The sequence below is a fragment of the Rhinolophus hipposideros genome (assembly GCF_964194185.1).
Source record: "Rhinolophus hipposideros genome assembly, chromosome: 3".
Classification (NCBI taxonomy): domain Eukaryota; kingdom Metazoa; phylum Chordata; class Mammalia; order Chiroptera; family Rhinolophidae; genus Rhinolophus; species Rhinolophus hipposideros.
In genome coordinates this window covers 20,555,282-20,572,826 of record NC_138049.1, presented here as the reverse complement: position 1 = coordinate 20,572,826, position 17,545 = coordinate 20,555,282, and the positions used below count along the sequence as shown (strand labels likewise).

At 36.6% G+C, this 17,545-nt stretch overlaps 1 protein-coding gene across 14 annotated transcripts in view; it reads right to left on the bottom strand.

The window, feature by feature from the left end:
• The window catches only part of HIVEP2 (HIVEP zinc finger 2), a 186,774-nt gene that overhangs the window by 145,129 nt on the left and 24,100 nt on the right, over positions 1-17,545 (bottom strand). For 7 of the 14 annotated variants that reach the window (XM_081045340.1, XM_081045339.1, XM_081045338.1 and 4 more), the window contains exon 2: positions 601-675. The exons of 6 other annotated variants lie outside the window; for them this stretch is intronic. The gene's annotated coding sequence lies outside the window, so the exon portion shown is untranslated. Of the gene's footprint in view, positions 1-600; positions 679-17,545 lie in introns of those variants that run through there. One more of the 14 variants, XM_081045342.1, reaches the window with a different exon arrangement.

Below are 17,545 nucleotides of genomic sequence, written 5' to 3'. Positions count from 1 at the left end.
ACTCTTTATTTTATTTTATTTTTTCTAACTTACTCTTTGTAAGATTACCACAATGGAAGCTGCTGGCAAACTGATTCTTGTTTTTGTAAAATCAGTATGCAGAAACTTGAGGACAAGTGTGATGTGTGAGCTTCCTTTCCTGGGGCCCCTCCCTGCATACAGAGAGAGTCTGTGACCTTATCACATCGTAGGGGAGTTTATGAGAAATGCAAAATATAAGTCAATCCATATTTAGTAAGTATGCTGTGAAACAAATCAAACGTCCTATAACCAGTAGTTGTTTTCTCTGGCATGATAAGTCTTAATATTACTCATACTCTGATGAGTACTTTTTCAAATAGGTCTCAACAATCAAAATCACGTCTATAATACTTTTGCAAATATAGACATATTTCTGCAAGATCCTCTTGGGTTTCATTTCACTTTATTTTTTAAAATAAAACAAAATCTAAAAAAAATAACACAACCTGATTTCCTAATGCAACCTCAATAATTACGCCACCTCTCCTTTTCAGATACTGCATCCTCTAAGAAAATGGTGATTTGACTTCTACAAAATCAAATGTAAATGAATTAAAGAAAAGGATTTTGATTTCCTACCTGGAATTCTGCTTTCGGTCCTAGTCACACCTTCTCATAATCTTGGGTCTCAATTTCTCAGGTAAATTCACGAATCTGCTGACAAGAGGTTTTGTATTATGACTTCTCCTTCCACAGTGCATACATTAAAACTTGACGATAAAAATGACCTTGAGTGCTAACCAGAGCAGCAAAACTGAATCTACTGATTTGAAGAATGACAGCATAAAACATGGGCAGGAGGGAGAGGCCCAAAAGGTGGGTAACAGATGCTGCACCAAACTCCAGGTAATATGAGATTGCAAAGCAAAATAAAAGTTTAAAAAAATTAAAATACAGTAAAATAAATAGTGACAACACTGGACGATAACCCAAATAACAAAATAAATATCCATGTGCCTATACCTACGTAAATAATTAAATAAATTGTGTAGATACTCCTTCCCTTCAAGGGAAGGACTAAAGCTTCATTATTTTCCCCTTAAGTGTGGGCTGACTTCCAAAGAACAGAAGGCGGAAAGAGAAAATTTGTAAATTTACTAATGAAAAAACCTGGCAAACTCTACCTTAACCAAGTGATCAAGGCTAATATCACCAGTGATCAGTTTTGCTGATAGGACATACCCGATAACATAAGGCAATAAGAAGGGAATCTCATGTCTGTGGTCTTCTTCCCTAAAACCCATAACTCCAGTCTGCAAAGTTCCTGGCTAACACTCTTCAAAGATGTCCATCCCTTCTGAAATGAGTGGCATGGTATGCTGTGTTATGGTATTACATGTCATTATAGTTTGTGTGATGTTATAGTAAGTATTTTAAAAGTGAGTAGCCAATTAATACTAAATGAACTCAGGAAAGCCAGATGATTATTTTTTAAAACTGTTAAGCAAGCACTCAAACAGATCAGCCTTTTTAGGCAATTGTGTTTATACAGTCATTTTTCTTTTTCTCTGATTTTGAAGCTTCCAAAGCCCATCTGAATGACACCTCCAAATGCTGTACACTTCAGTTTTTTTCTTACCACAAATAGTATGTATATTTTCACTATGACTAGACAACGTGCCTGTTATGGCTGATTCTGGCGATTATTTAAATAGGCTTATTCTGTATTTATTTCAATGGCACAACAAGGTGAGCCGGTTACGGGACCCTGTGAGCACCCTATCCAGATGCCCCAGGCTGCTTGTGGATAGGCATTCCCCAGCCTCTTGGCTGGGTGACAGCAACCACAACAGCCCACAAGGCGGGTAGAGAATGATGAATAAAATGATAAATATTTGTGATGAAACAGGATGTTAGAGAGGGGGGAGAGGAGGGCGGAATATTTCAACTACTGAAGCACTGAAGCTTCTTTGGAACTTTAACAGTATTCCCTTGTTGTAAAACTGGAAGCAGTAAACAGATCTTTTCTCCAGTGTTTTCCCCTTTATTGTAAATAATTTACAGAATTGCTACTGCACAACACAACAGCACCCAGACACAGAATTTAAGGCTATCGAATCAAATGCACTATAAGCCCCCCAAAATGCTGTAAAATCATCCACTGAAGACAATTCAAACAATGATGTGAAAATATAATTTTTCCGGCCAAGGAAGACATTTTCAACAGATACACCCTTGCTGGTGACTGAATGTGTAATTTAAACAATTATTTACTAGGTTAATCCTCTCATCATGCCACTTAGTAACAACAATAATAATTCACAAGCTCAGGAGCTTTCTTGCCAAAAGTAAATTCAAGAAAGTCTGAAATCAAACACAGTATTTCACATACAGAGCACCCAGACTCAGACTTCTCCTATCGTGTATCCCTGAAAATAAGACCTAGCCGGACAATCAGATCTAATGCATTTTTTGGAGCAAACATTAATATAAGACCCAGTCTATTAAATTATACTATATTATATTACATTATATTATATTATATTATATTATATTATATTATTATATAAGACTGGGTCTTATATTAATGTTTGCTCCAAGAGACGCATTAGAGCTGATTGTCAGGCTAGGTCTTATTTTTGGAGAAATACAGTATATGGAGTCTCAATACTCAGGGCAAATGACTCAAGTGGTTCCCATTTACTCACATTCTGAGTTTGATATCTGATATTAACCAAGGGAACAAAACAAAAGGTGAAATTACCACAAAGGTGGTATGCTTTCAGAGTCGTTTTTAAAGGAAGTGTTATCACCAACAATGTCTTCTTAGAGTCTACCGTACCAGTCTCTCTCGTCCATTTTACTCCCTTCCCGATTTATTGCTGATTGTTCTACCAAAACAAAGTAAAAAAAAAAAAAAAAAAAAAAAAATTGCTAAAACTAAAACATGCCTCAATGACAATTTGCTATTTTAAATGAATCTCTACCATCTGTTCTATTGAAAGTGTCCTAACAGTGATCAGTCATTTTGCTACATTACAAGGAAACAGAACGGTAACATGGCGTTGGGAGATGAGAACAGAGACAAGAACTAAACAAGATGAACAAGCTCACTCACTTTAGACTAAATATGAATGTAAAAGCTTCTATCAGCACAAAATGTCAACTTCTACTAGTTTTTAAACTTACAAGCTCAATTCGCTCTGCGTGAATTTCAACTAGTATTATTTGACAGGTACCTCCAAATGAAGAAACAGGAAATTATACAGGTGAACGTAACGGCACATGTTCTACTTTTGTTTTCCATCTGTAATACTGATCATTCCCAAATATGATTTATCAATCCCTTTATACACTTCGCTTTAAAAATAATTTCCTAGAAAACATAGTAATTAACATTTTGAAAGCAATGTCAGGGTAAAAAGGTCAGTGTCACACATACTTTCCTTTAACAACATATTAGATATGTGTTCATAACTCTGTTGTTCAGCATGAACCACAGGACATCAAACTTGAAATGACAAAATAAAACCTATGAAAAAATAGAGTAGGTGCAGAATCAGAGATGAATGTCATATTTCATTCAAAACACCATCAAAACTGATAAATTTCTTATTAGTGTACTTAGGTCTAACTCATAACTCACTATAGATATTAGGTCCTACCCTCTTTCTGAGTGAAAATAAGACAACTCAATGAAACTGGTCATGTGATCAAAGGAGATAAAACACCCTTTCTTACCCCTCAAAAGATAAAGAAAGTCCTACATACAAGAACACCTCTACCAATACGGAAGACATTAAAAATGTAAAATCAAACCTATAACATTCTGTAAAAATAGTTTGTTATTCACTTGTTCTCATCTGTCGATCCTAAATTGCCTGAAGCTTCATTCTTAACCTTTCTCATTGAACCAATTCAATTTCACATCCCAACCCTTTATTTATCAGTGAAGTAACCATGGGCAAACTGTGGTTTTCATATCTGTTGACCTGGGTTAAGATATGTCGTAAGCACACAATTGGCATGACTTCTCCTCCTCTATTATTTATTAAAACCAACTTAATTATATTTTCTTAATAACTGTTTTGATGATTTTGCTTGCCCATTTATTTTATAATATTTTGATATGACAATTTATCTTTTAAAATTACTTAAGAGAAATCATCTTCCATTAGCTTTTAAATTCTTTCTCCCCTGTACAAAATACTAGAAGATATATTGAACTCCTATCTCTAAATACAGTTGAGAAATATACTGCTCAACTATCTACCAAAAACACTAAATATTTATAGACAACTTAGGTTATTTTTAAACGATTATAAGCTCAATTAAACCAATACGAAGAAAATGTTGAAATGCTTTATAAATTCCAAAAGTATATCCCAGTTACATAACAAGAATCTGAGCCTCAGAAGAACACCAACAAGGCCTAATTTAGATAACTAATAAAAGTCTGCTAAAATGATTTTTGCAAATGACCAATAATTTGAAGACACATTCCTGAAATTATATTTAAATTTTAAAATTAAAACACAGAAAACACTGTCATAAATGCTCAAAAACACATGGAAAAATAATTTCCAAACATAGCATGTTTTTAAAGTGTTTTATAAATATAAAATATACTTCTTGATGTTAAAACTTAAAGTTAAATTCATTTCTTAATTCACCTGTTAGATCCTCTGTGTTCAGAAGATCTCAAATATAATTTTCATCTACATTCTATACTCAATCTATCTACACTTACCTATAAATATTATTTACAAGATCCTCTAAATTTTAAAAATAGAAACAGATAATAACCCTCTAGCTTGATTGTAAAATATAGATGCCTACACAAATCCAATCCATTTGATAGGAGACCAAAAAACAACATGAATAATGACAAGCAGAGAATCACATTACCTTTAGAACAGTAACTTCTAAATAACTTTGAAAGCGTTCATCAACAATAGATAAACCCAATGAAACTAAGCCAAAATTATAAAATAACAAAACAAACATTAAATCACTTTGAGAAATATTAGGACCAAGTATAAATAAAAGTAATTAATATTATAATATTGAAAGAGCTCACTGAAACTTTATTTTTCAAAAATAACTAGGAAATAAATTAGAAAAAAATATGACAAGCCAATTCAGAAAAAGAAATATAATTAATAAAGAAACCTCACTAATTATTAAAGAAATGTAAACCAAAGCAACAATGCAGTGAATATTTTTAGTTTGACATGGTTGTGATGAAAACATAAAGTGATCTGAAAATAGGGACATGTATAGTAAAAATATTCATATCCTTTGACAAACAACCTCACAGGAGAAAAACTGAATATTCAGAAATAAGGGAATTTTAAGAAAATGGTCACCATTAAATTAGATCCAAATTATGTGGCCTATAGACTATAGAAATTAGCAAAATGAAAAGTGTTTATGAAAATGCAATTTTGATAATGAGGACTATATCAATATCATGATTATAACTATTTCAAATGTGTGAATACAAGCAAAGATCAGAAGCATATACAAGGAAAAATTAAAAATCAAGTCGATACATAATAAAACATGATCAGATAGTTATGTGCCTTTTCCTTACGTGTGACACAATATTGTTTGTGGGATAAATTAAAACCTTGACAAGAACAAATGAATTACAGTAATGCAATTGGCTCCAAAATAAAATCTCCCAAATGGATCAACCGGTACCTACCACGAGACAATGACTATTCCACGGGCAAGTTCACCAATGCCCAGATCTCTGTACCCAAAACAAGACTCAAATTTTACATGACATGAGACTGTGAACGACATATACCCGTATCCATATTCTCTGAGCCATTAATCCATGCCCAGGTCTTTAAAAGTTTACTCTCTAGTACGTGATGTTAAGGGACTGTTCGTTGTCATCCTTTTAACTGTACCGCATCCATTATTTCTATGGGAGTTCGTGACACACTACCAAATCACGTTGTTTGAATACAGGCAGTTCTCAACTTACAAACACCTGACTGGTGAAAACCAAAAATAAAACCAGCTGCTGCTGTCCCCGGGTTGTCGCCTTCGAACGCGACAGAGGTCTTGCTGATAGTCCCAGAGAGACTCAGCTGTTGTGAAAAAATCTTAAACATTTTAGAGAATTTAAAGGAGAAACACTCAAAATGGTGAAAGCAAGACCAGCCAGGGAACCACACAAAGTCAGTACATAACCTGGATAATGCTCAATAAATATTTAATGAATGAATGAATTTTCACTCCTGTAGTGTGGGCCTGATTACTCTGCCCCTATCCTGCTCCAATAACCTGATAACAGGCCTCCTTCATGGGCTAGACCTAAGAAGGGAATCCAAACTCAGAAACAAACAGCTGTAATCAACAGGCTGCCCACTGGACAGTTCACAGGACAAAGTCCAAGCCCAAGACCAATTCAAGGAGGTCCATTTCCCAAGACTGCAGGCAGAGAGTATGCAATACACAGAGACGAGACAAGACATGAATAGCAAAAGAAGTCAGAAGCTGAAAGTCTAGCAAAGGTTATTAATAAGGATATCAAATGAGCAATCAAAGGAATGAAGTCTTAGTGTGATATAGAAGAAGTAAAGTTGGTAGCAAGGTGAGGATGGGCTGGGCCTGGTTTGGAGCTAAGCTTGTGACCCTGTGAGCACCAGTTTGATACATTTCTCCAGCTCCATTTGGATGGCAATAACAAAACAGAACAACTTTATACACATCTGAAGTCTAGTAACTTCTCAATTCATTTCATCCAATGTATATTTATCCTCTGAAATTTCAAGCCTCTCCACTGCACAAAAATCTCCCTTAGTCCCTCTTACCAACTGAATGAATTAGAGAAAACATGGAATCTCAGTATTTGAGAGGGTTTAAAGGCGTTTTAGTTCAACAACTCAATGAAAGGGGTAAAAAACTTCCCTCTCTCATTCAAGATCCTTCACAGTATGGTCCAGACTACACTCCTTAGGATTCTCTGCTCATGACCCTGTGCCTTTCTTGCCTTCTGGCTTTCACTTATGGCCACTATGCTGTACAACTATAAGGGGCACCATTTATATCATAGTTCATGTGAATGGTGTCCTGAAAAGCTTAGCAATGTTCCACTCTAGGGCAGCCAAGTGAGGTGCTCCTACCTTCATCTGTAAGATTCTCTCCACCTGGAATGCCAACTCCAGACTTCATCTCTTCTAAAGATGCTAACAATTCTTCAGGGCCTATGTCTTCCATGAAACTTTTCCTGGTTCCTACATTTGATTGTAGTCTTTTCCCCTGAACTTTCATTTCATTTGGTTTATGCCTCTTTTATGCATATTCTGTCTTTCTGTGTGATGAGTTACTTATGTATGTGTGATTACCCATACTACACTATGTGAATACTACCTAAGAATGGCATAGGAGTCACCTTTCTTTCTATTATATACAGTTCCAAGCCCATTGCCAAAATGAGATCTTAAATGAGGTACTTAAATAACTGCTGGCTGGGAGTTTTGATTGGGAAGGAATCAGGTGATTCAGGAACTAGAGAAGTGTGAGGGAGTAGTTTTTAGAGTGGAAAGGAATTAGTGATGGGAGACGTAGGACTAAATTTTGATAACTTGGTGCTTTCAGGCCCACTGGGTTGGAGGGAGTGCTAAGTGGTAAGATGTCATGGTCGAAGATGCACTTTTCCTTATTTCACAGTTTTGCCTAAGACCAAACATGTACTTATGGAAAAAGGAACTTCCTCTTCACCTCTTCCTCCCTCTCGAGTAAGAAGACACAATGCTCTGAGAAAATGAATTCCAAATTCTACACAACGAATTAAAAGCACACTTTTGAAACAAAGTACAAAGTAACTACATACAATGTAACCTGTTTTATACAATATCAAAAAATAATTTTCCTTTTTCAATTAATGAAAGTCTACTAAAGGGCAAGTTTAAAGGACACAAATGTGAAACACTTGGAGAGTGAGTATACCATTCTAAATATGGTTTCCTCTACTATATGGAGCCCGTGTGTCTGCCTAGCACATAATATACATTTTCTTAATTAGTATGCATATTAAAATACCTATTGTAAGAGATGTATCATGCCCCAAAGAAACCATTAAGATCTATGAAAAGATAATTAACCATATAAAATATGATTCAGCATTAACTAGATAGAGGTATCTTCAAATTGATATGTACAGATTTGTATCTCTATACAGAAATCTATAAGAATATTTTTGAAAACTTTTAAAAATATGCTGTGTTCATGTGGCATTGATATAGTGTACATTGATTGATGATTCAAAATATTTTATTATATATCTAGATATATGGGCATTTATAATCTGAAATATAAATCCCATCATTTTAAGACAATTTAAATATAAACAAGGGCAGGGGAAAAATTAATAATATTAAAGAGTAGACAGCCGGGGAATGAATTACGTACTAAGCATGTAGATTAAGCCTTTACATACCAAAACTTTCTGAGATATTTTCGTATGTAAAAAGTTACAAGGACTGGGCTCTTTTCTTAGCCAGAAAATTTTCAGGGTCATCACCATGGACACAGATTACGACAGCAAACCTATTTATTGTTTGTTTGTCTGTTTATATTGATTTCCTAGAAAAATACTAGGGTCATTATCATGAACATAGATTACCATAGCAAATCTATCTATCTATCTATCTATCTATCTATCTATCTATCTATCTATCTATATTTATAAATACACACACACACACACACTCATGGAGCCTCACCTATAAGACAAGCAGTCCATTAAGCCCTGGAAATACAGTACCAGATGATCTCAGCCTTGGTAAAATTTAGATTCTAAGAAGAAAGATCAACAAATATACTATAAACTGGGGTAACTCAGTGATGCCTTTTAAAGCCACTGAGATGCATGCATGTGGTTACCCCTTCACTCTCTAGCTTCTTCATTGGCCTACATTTTGTTCCACCTTTTTAAGATCTTTTGCCTGACTTTTATCATTTGTCTATTCCTTTCTTCACTTTCAGGCTGTCAGCTATCACCTTCACAACCAATGTGCCTGTGCCTTCCTTTACCAGTGACACTATTCTCCTTCCATCTAATGTACAGCTCTCAATCTTCTCTACAAGATTGGATCATGGCACCTGTTAAAACTGAGCCTAAAATAGAGACAAACAAGCGCTGAGTAAAGGATTAGTAAGTGATTTTATATCATTGTAGTTTGATGAAATTATCCAGTTCTTTCTGATGTGATATTTCTATTATCTCACTGGCTGAAACACACATTTGAGAAGACCATTTCAACAAATGTCTTACCAAAAAATTTCCCACCTCTTCTCTCATCCTCTTCTACACACACACACACACACACACACACACACCCCTAGCACTTTCGCTTTGAAGAAATATCCCTCTTGCCAGAAAAGGTTTCTTTAAGCAAAGAATTTAGACATGGTATCATAATATGTAGACCACTGTTTCTCAAAGAGTGATCCTCCAATACCAGCATCAGAATGACCAGATTTGCTTCTTAAAATCTAGGTTTCCTAAGCCCCACCTCAGACCTAGTGAATCATATTTCTAGAGCCCCAAAACTTGGGAACCTGTTGGGCATGATCAAGCTTGAAAGCACTGATCAAAATAATCAAAGAGCGCTCATTGAAGATGTCAGTCTGAGCCCTAGAGATCCAACTCCTTTATGTCACTATCAGTCTGCAACATTCACTGAGTGCCACTATCTACAAAGCACTGGACAAAACTAAGTTTTAAAAAATAAAAGATAAATAAAGTTTAAAGACCACTTCTGCCCAGGGAGCATCCATTCCAATCAGGAAGACACAACATAGACATATGAAAAAGTCTTTAAAATAGGCACACACACCATTTAGGGGGCGCTGATGGCTGCACAGCAGTAGTCTCCACACACAGGGGCAGAGTCAAGGACCGAGCAGAATATCATTGGATGTCATAACGTAAGAACTTCCCAAATAAGTTTCAGGCAGAATTTACAAGGAGAGGTTTTCAAGTGTGGGTCACTGAAGGGGTGTGGAGATAGCCATAGAGAATTTGAGATCAAGGCAAAAAATATGTATAATCACATCTCTTGGTAGCAGAGTCAACACGGCAAGAAAGAGAAATGTCCCAGTGCAGGATAACGAAAAAAAAAAAAGAAATGCTGAGATGTTGGTTTGGAAAAATCTCCCAGAAAAGAGCTTTTACAAATATATATTAACTAACTAAGCAGACAGAGGAGGTAGTATTATGCTCACTTTATAGATTAGGAAACTCAAAAGCATCTGAGCCCCTTTGCCAGAGTTCTTATTGTAGGACAGAGCTGGTCCCTTCCGTCCATCAGGGACTCTTCTTTCCCCAGCCTGACACCACCTCCAGTAGAGGATCATTTTGGAGGACACTACCTGTCCTCCTAAACAGGAAGTCATTCAGAAACATATTTCTCCCTCTTTCTGTCTCAAGAAGCCAGGAAAGAAATGTGTGTGTGTGTGTGTGTGTGTGTAAGTGCATGTCTACATGAGTGCACAAGTATTCACAAGAGTGTGGGTAGAGGGGGTGTCACTGATTAATTTAACTAACCATTCCTTACATCTTAATAAAGTTCCTGCATTTTAGTATTCTCATGGATGCTCCAGTGCTAGTGTTTAGGGAAAATTATGTTAAAAAGTAAAAATCAATCAAAGCCTCTTTGATCTGTGATCAAAATGATCACCGAACCTCGCCATACAGGGTTAGCGTCACACGTTTCCTCTGGCTGTACTATCCAATATGGCAGCCACATGTGGCTATTTAAACTTAAAATTAGCATTAAATAAAATTAAAAATTAGTTCCTCGGGTGCACCAGCCACATTCCAAGTGCTCCAATGCCACAAGTGGCTAGTGGTTACCACTACGGCCAGGGCGGATAGAAGACATTCCCATCATTGCAGAGTTCAACAGGACAGTCCTGCTCTAGAAAATCACTCTTTCTGAAAATAAAACTACAGATCCCAATACACCCAACAGTTGTCATTTACATCTAGTTCTAAACAACACCAACAACAGATCAAACTTTTGTCACTTCCATTGACTTTCCAAGCCACTCCAATAGAAATTCACGTCTTCATCCTCAGAAATCACTTAGCCCCTTCTGTTCATCATGTCTCCTTTCCTGATTGAGACTTAGGTGCACACCCACCTCCCTCCATCAGCTCCTCAAAACCAGTGGAGTCCTATCCATCTGAGCACACTCGCACAACCTACCACAGTAAGAGTTCCATAAACACAGCGCATATGCTTACTTAAAAGATTACTGGGTAGAACAGCCAGAGAATAAAAACGTAGATACAGAAGGAAGAAAGAAAGAAGAGTCTAAAACATAGTTAGGTTTTGTAATCATTCTTAAAAGACAACTGCTTAGATGGAAATATTGCCTGTGCTACACATTTAGAAAGACAAATATCAAATTATTTCAAAAGTGGGTCCGAAAATGTACTTAGCTCACATAAATCAGAAGAGCACTGGGCTATCTGTCTATCTGATGACACTGTCATCAGCTGGCCCACAGAGATGGGCCTTACCACCCTGCAGGGTTCCAAACCCAGTGCTCACCGTGATCTCTGGGGATTGGACTGCATAGCTGAGGAGGACTTTTTCAAAAAATGTGTATCCATTCAATTCTTATGCAATTACAACAAAAACAAGCAAGCATTGGGTTCCAAATAAGAACCTCTACTTTCACGCTGAGAACTTCTTCTGGACCACTCAAAAGGGCAAAGTTCCTTCATGTTATCATTTGGCTGGTTTCAAATTATCTAAAAGATGAACAAAATCTGATTCAAAAAAAAAAACTGTTTGAGGGGAAAAACCCATATATCAGGACACGCTGGATGTGTCTATGAAGATGGGACAAATTATCACACTTGTACTTCACTGCTTAGTGTTTTATTTAGCCAACTTGAATTCAGTGTCCCATACTTGACTAAGCTTCTGGACACTTTCCCACAAGCTGTGGAAGCTGGAGATACCTACTGGGCCACCTTAGACCAGAGGAAAGGTAACTTCACAGGAAATGAAACCAAGCAAAACAGTGAGAGCACAACTGATGACAATCGGAGAGATTCGTGATAAGGACTGGAGGGGGTGGCGGGGGTGATGGGGGTGGCCTGCAGAGGAAGTGAAACCTAAAACAGGGCTTAAGACACATCATTTTCCACAAGAAAAGTCACCCACTCTTGCCCCCATCCTCACCTTCACTCTCATCTCTTTTACCATTATGGCCTTTCTTCATTGTTAATGTTTTAGATTGATAAAAAGTGGCCAACAAAAGACCTGCCCTGCAAAGTTCTTGATCAGTCAGGTTCCCAGCAGGAAGGTGCACCTCTGCACACCCCTTTCCCACCACCATGCACCCAAAATTGGCCTTGAAACATTATCAGACTCTGAGTATATTAAAAAAGGCACTGGGGATGTGCTTACAGATTTTGCAGTCCTGGTACAGGAAATGGAGCGTGATGGCTAAGTGCCCAGGCTCTCGCGCCAGCCCCCTTGATTAGAATCTGGGCATCACTGCACATCCGGGTGTAGCCCAGGGCAAGCTATTTACCTTCTCAGGGCCTCCATTTCCTCATCTGTCAATACACCATCAAATTTAAGTTGTCCACCAATACTAAGACATGCACTTGTTTCATATTTTAACATTTCTGAAATCATACTGTGTCTTACTGTCAAAAGCCTCTTTCAATGAATTGGAAGCGTTATTGTTCTTTCTTAAAAGTACACCAAATGCTATCAAATACTAACTGATGTTACCTCCCAGTGTCTATGAAACATAGTAGAACCCTACTTGATAGGGTTTTGGTAAAGATTAAATTAGTTAACGTAGTTGAAGTATTTAGACTAGTGCTTGGCCGTGAGTAAGATGCTTAGTCAGATATTATTGGTTACTATTATTAAATGTATGATTCTGAAAATGAATGCAGTCATTAGAGAAAATCCTATTATTACCCATACATTGTTAAAATGATGGTTAATGAAGAGGTATTGGGAGGAGCAGTTAAATACCTATTCAAAATCCGATTTATTTCCAGCCCTTGGCTCTGTGTCTGGAACATAGTAAGTTCTCAGTAACTGTTAACTAAAGCAATGGAATGTAGAACCAGGCCTGTTCATGCCAAAAGGCTCCCTACTGTGTTTTCCCGTAAATAAGACCTAGCCGGACAATCACTTCTAATGCATCTTTTATAGCAAAAATTGATATAAAACCCAGTCTTATATTATATGATATTATATCAGACCCGGTCTTATAGTAAAATAATTTTTACTATAATTATTTTTTGCTCCAAAAGACGCATTAGAGCTGATTGTCCAGCTAAGTCTTATTTTCGGGGAAACACGGTATAACACACAAAACATCTACTATCCATTTACATAAATGGAAACCAGTACGTACATGACGCTTTAAACCTAAATTACATATAACAGACTCTTAGTTTTTAAAGGCTGGGAACATTTGTCCAGATGTTGTACAGGTTTTCTCCTCCCATATATCCCCTCTACCTCAATGTCTGCAAATTGAAATTCGGCACCCCATCTGTCAAGGCGTAATTCCAATTTCATTTCCTCTAAGAAGTTTTTTCCCATCTTATCCTTCCTCATTTGGTTTTTACTATCCCCACCCTCACATTCACCTCAGCTACCACACATACTTTATTTTCACCTCATTGGACTGAATAATAATAATACTACCTAGTATTAAAATATTATGTAAGAATGAGAACTGTCTTGATGGTCACTGCCAACTCCAGAAGGCCTTACACAGAGGCCGTCTGCTTGTGTCCTCTTGTTATACATTGAACTGTGTCAGTCCCCACTAGTCTCTCTACTCCCCTTCTCAATACCTTGTTCCTTCAATCCTGCATCTTTACTTCCTATTTATTTTTTTCTATGAAACAAACTGTGTTAAAACTGTAACAGTACCCAGAGAGTGTTCATGGATGCCAATGCTGCTTGCTACTAACCACAGCTCCCTGGGGCCTTACGCCCTGCCCAGTCCTCTTATCGTGGGGTCCAGCTCTGAATTTAGATGCTACTAAGAAAAACCTAGTAACGCATTCACAGATTAGATGCCTCCCAAATACAGCATCTGGAGGTTCTGCATTGGCTTTCAACTCTGCAGGCCTGTGGCTGTTTCAGAATTGTCTCCCCAAGATTCATGCCCATGAGGTCATGCCCAGCTGACCTCTTTGGAACATGATACCCTGAAGCACAGCTGTAAAAATAGAGCACTCTATAATGACTTCTTGTTCACCAATAAACATAACGTTCTTTCAATTTTAGCAAACTAACACGTTCATAGAATTATAATAAATACAAGGTGAAATCAATGAATGAAAGATCCTTAACTCATATAAATGTATTTCCCCATGAACAAGCAATGTAAAAATAAGCTCTGATGCATACAGTTTCCAATAATGTAGGAAATGGTCATGGCATAAAAACAATTTAACTAAGAGAGCCTGAAGTCTCAGATTAAATCATTCCCACCAAGATTTTTTTAAAAAGTATAAACATCTGTAAACACATTCATGTGTTTCTTTGAGTACATAATTCCCTACGTATTAGTTTACTTTTAAGTAATACAATTTAGGTTGTTTTATTGTTAAAACATATTTTTCTGCTTTGTTTAAATGTCTTTGTTACTCCAAGTCACCCATCTATCCCATTAACTCTACCTGGTTTAATGACAATTTCATTCACTCACTCTGGCTTTCTTAATCCCAGTGTATTTTCAACGTGATTTTATTGTAGGTCTATAAAAACACAAACAAAAAGAACTCTCAAAAATTATGAAGACCTTTGAAGTAAGTCACCTTCATTCTCTCTCTCTCTCTCTCTCTCTCTCTCTCTCTCTCTCTCTCTCTCTCTCTCATCAGACAGGTTCCCAATAAAGTAAATAAAAGGAAAATTAGTAAACAATATTGTTTAATGCCCTTTGTATAAAATACCTTCTGCCATCTTCCTGATAATAATGGTTTCCTTCACCAGTTTCAGAACTTCGTATTTTAATATTTGATTCATAATTGTGCTTTAAAAATTAAAAAATGAATCCTACTAGGTTCTCATTAGAGAGGTCAGGAATATGTTTTACGAGCTGCAGCTCAAATCAGGAACTGTCTACAAATATCTTCTAAGCAAATCCAGGTCCACAGTAATCTTCTCACATATGGACCGTCTTTTTATTTTTCAGAATCACATGGCTTTTAATGAAACACATGCCATAACATAGTTTATAGTATGAAAAAGTTTATTCTTATTCTATCCAAAGACCGACTTTTATAAAAATATCCTTTTATGTTTCATCTATAAATAAATTCCATGTTCAAACCTATTAAGCTTTAGAAAATAAAATGCAATATACATTATCTATGCAAGAATATTAAAATAGCATTTTTTAATATTGATAATTACAAGTACATTTAGCTTTAAAAATGATACCCCCACATTTGGTGTGACTGTTCTTCAAATTAACAGATAAACTGTAAATAAATATATGCCCAATAACGTTATAAACAAAGAATCCTGGTCCTCAATGGAGGCAGAAATGTCTCAGAGAATTACCTATTCACTAGATGTAACCATCGGAGTTAAAAACACTCTCTATATACTTTATTCTAGGTAAAAAACAGAGAGCTTTCTAAGCACATTTTTATGTCCTTAGACATCAATAAACTTTTTTTTTAAGTATTTCTATGGTAGGAAAGTTAGTTTGATCATGTAAAGTTATTCTGTTAGTTGTAAAGACACAGTAGTTCAATTTTTCTATAATATAAGCTCAGCAAACATTTCCTTTCACATTCATTTCCTCTCCAAAGATAAGAATTATACTCCCGTTTTGCATAACTGCTACATAAGGTCACAGAGCTACAGCTAAAAAGAAAGTCACACGCATAAGAATAATGTCCCTTCTGTCATATTCTGCTACTTATTTGTCACTTAGTTATCTTGGTATCTCCTAAGTCCTGGCTTTCAAAGGTCAGGGCACTCAGAGCTGGCCTTGGTCCACCGGCTCACAGCTCTCCCAGTGGTGTTCCAGTCTTGCCTCCACTGGATAGCACGTCTGTATTGTGGATTACCACCCCCAACAAACAAGACCCCATGCCCCACATCAGACTGAGAGCTCATTTGGCTCTTCCCCAACTACCAAGAAACAAATTCCCAAATACATCTTAAACTTCAAGAATTTAGAAGCTGGATTATTGTTTGAAAGTATAAAAGAATAAAATTCCCTTGGAAAAATAAAAGGAATCTACCACCAACAGGGAGACAAAAATTTCAAAAATCAGATTTACTACTGTGGATGATGTAATTATTAATCCACCCTTTTTTTTTTACTAATTCATTCGCCCATGTATCCAGGAAATATACAATGAACTACCATAAGGAACAGGAGGTGCAATCAGGATAAAGAAGAGTCTGGGGTTTGAATTCAGACTGCCTTTTCAACTCAAACACACTAGCTTTGTGTCCTTGGACAGATACTTAACCTCTCCATCCTTCAGGGTATTTCTTCACCTTTAAAAGGAGGAGACTAACAGCCTTGCCTCAACAGAGGATAAAAATTTAAATATACGAGATAATAAAATATGAGGATTAAATTAATTCACACATGTAAAGTACCTAGAAAATTGTCTGGCACTCAATAATTTTTTTAAATTATCACTATGAACTAAAAACTTGATCAGATTCTAAAGCTGTAATGATAAATAAGGCTCTATTGCCCTCTCCCTATTGAAAATAACAATCTACGAAAGAGGGCCATAACCTAATTTCAAACCAATGGTTTATCCTCATCTGAAAGCACTAGAGAAGAAAGGATTACAAATCTCATTTTGGAAATTAGAGGACTTAATCCTCCCTTAGAATCTTCTGTGTTGAATTTAAATGACTCCCCTACACTTATAGTCAGACCTTAAATAGTCATTCACACTAAATAGCAAATGAGAGATAAAAATAAATGCCAGGCATCTCATAATTATTAAAACACTTTTCAGTTCTTACCTTACTTTAACCCTCCAAAGCCCTTGGTATTGAGGCTCACTCCCTCTTTGGAGAAATGCTTGACTCTCTTGCTTGCAAGAGATGACTTTCCTAGTTGTTCTCTTACCTCGCTGGTCCACATCTCCATGGTCTGGCCTCAGATTGCATCTCTGCCCTGTTTTTCACAATCTCCCAGTTGTCCTGTAAGCTTCAGCCATACTAACTCGTTTAGAATTCCCCTGTATTCTCAAACCCTCCCAAGGTGCTCTGGATACCTGCTGACCCTTGGAAGGGCGCTGAGGGAAATTTCCATTTCACTCCTCCCCCAGGGATGCCTTAGGGCTCCACCGGGGCCTTCTTATCACCCTCTACTTCCTTCACTTTTGCACCTATTCCACAATGTCCTAATTCTTGGTGTACAAACTAGTTCCCTCACTAGACCACGATGTTGTTGAGGATAGCCATGTAAGCTTGCAATTATTATTTGATAATATGTAAGTGACACAAAGAAAAAAGTGAATAGACTTTTCTAAATGGTCTCCTTACTTAGCATGTGCTGAGTGCTTACTATAGAA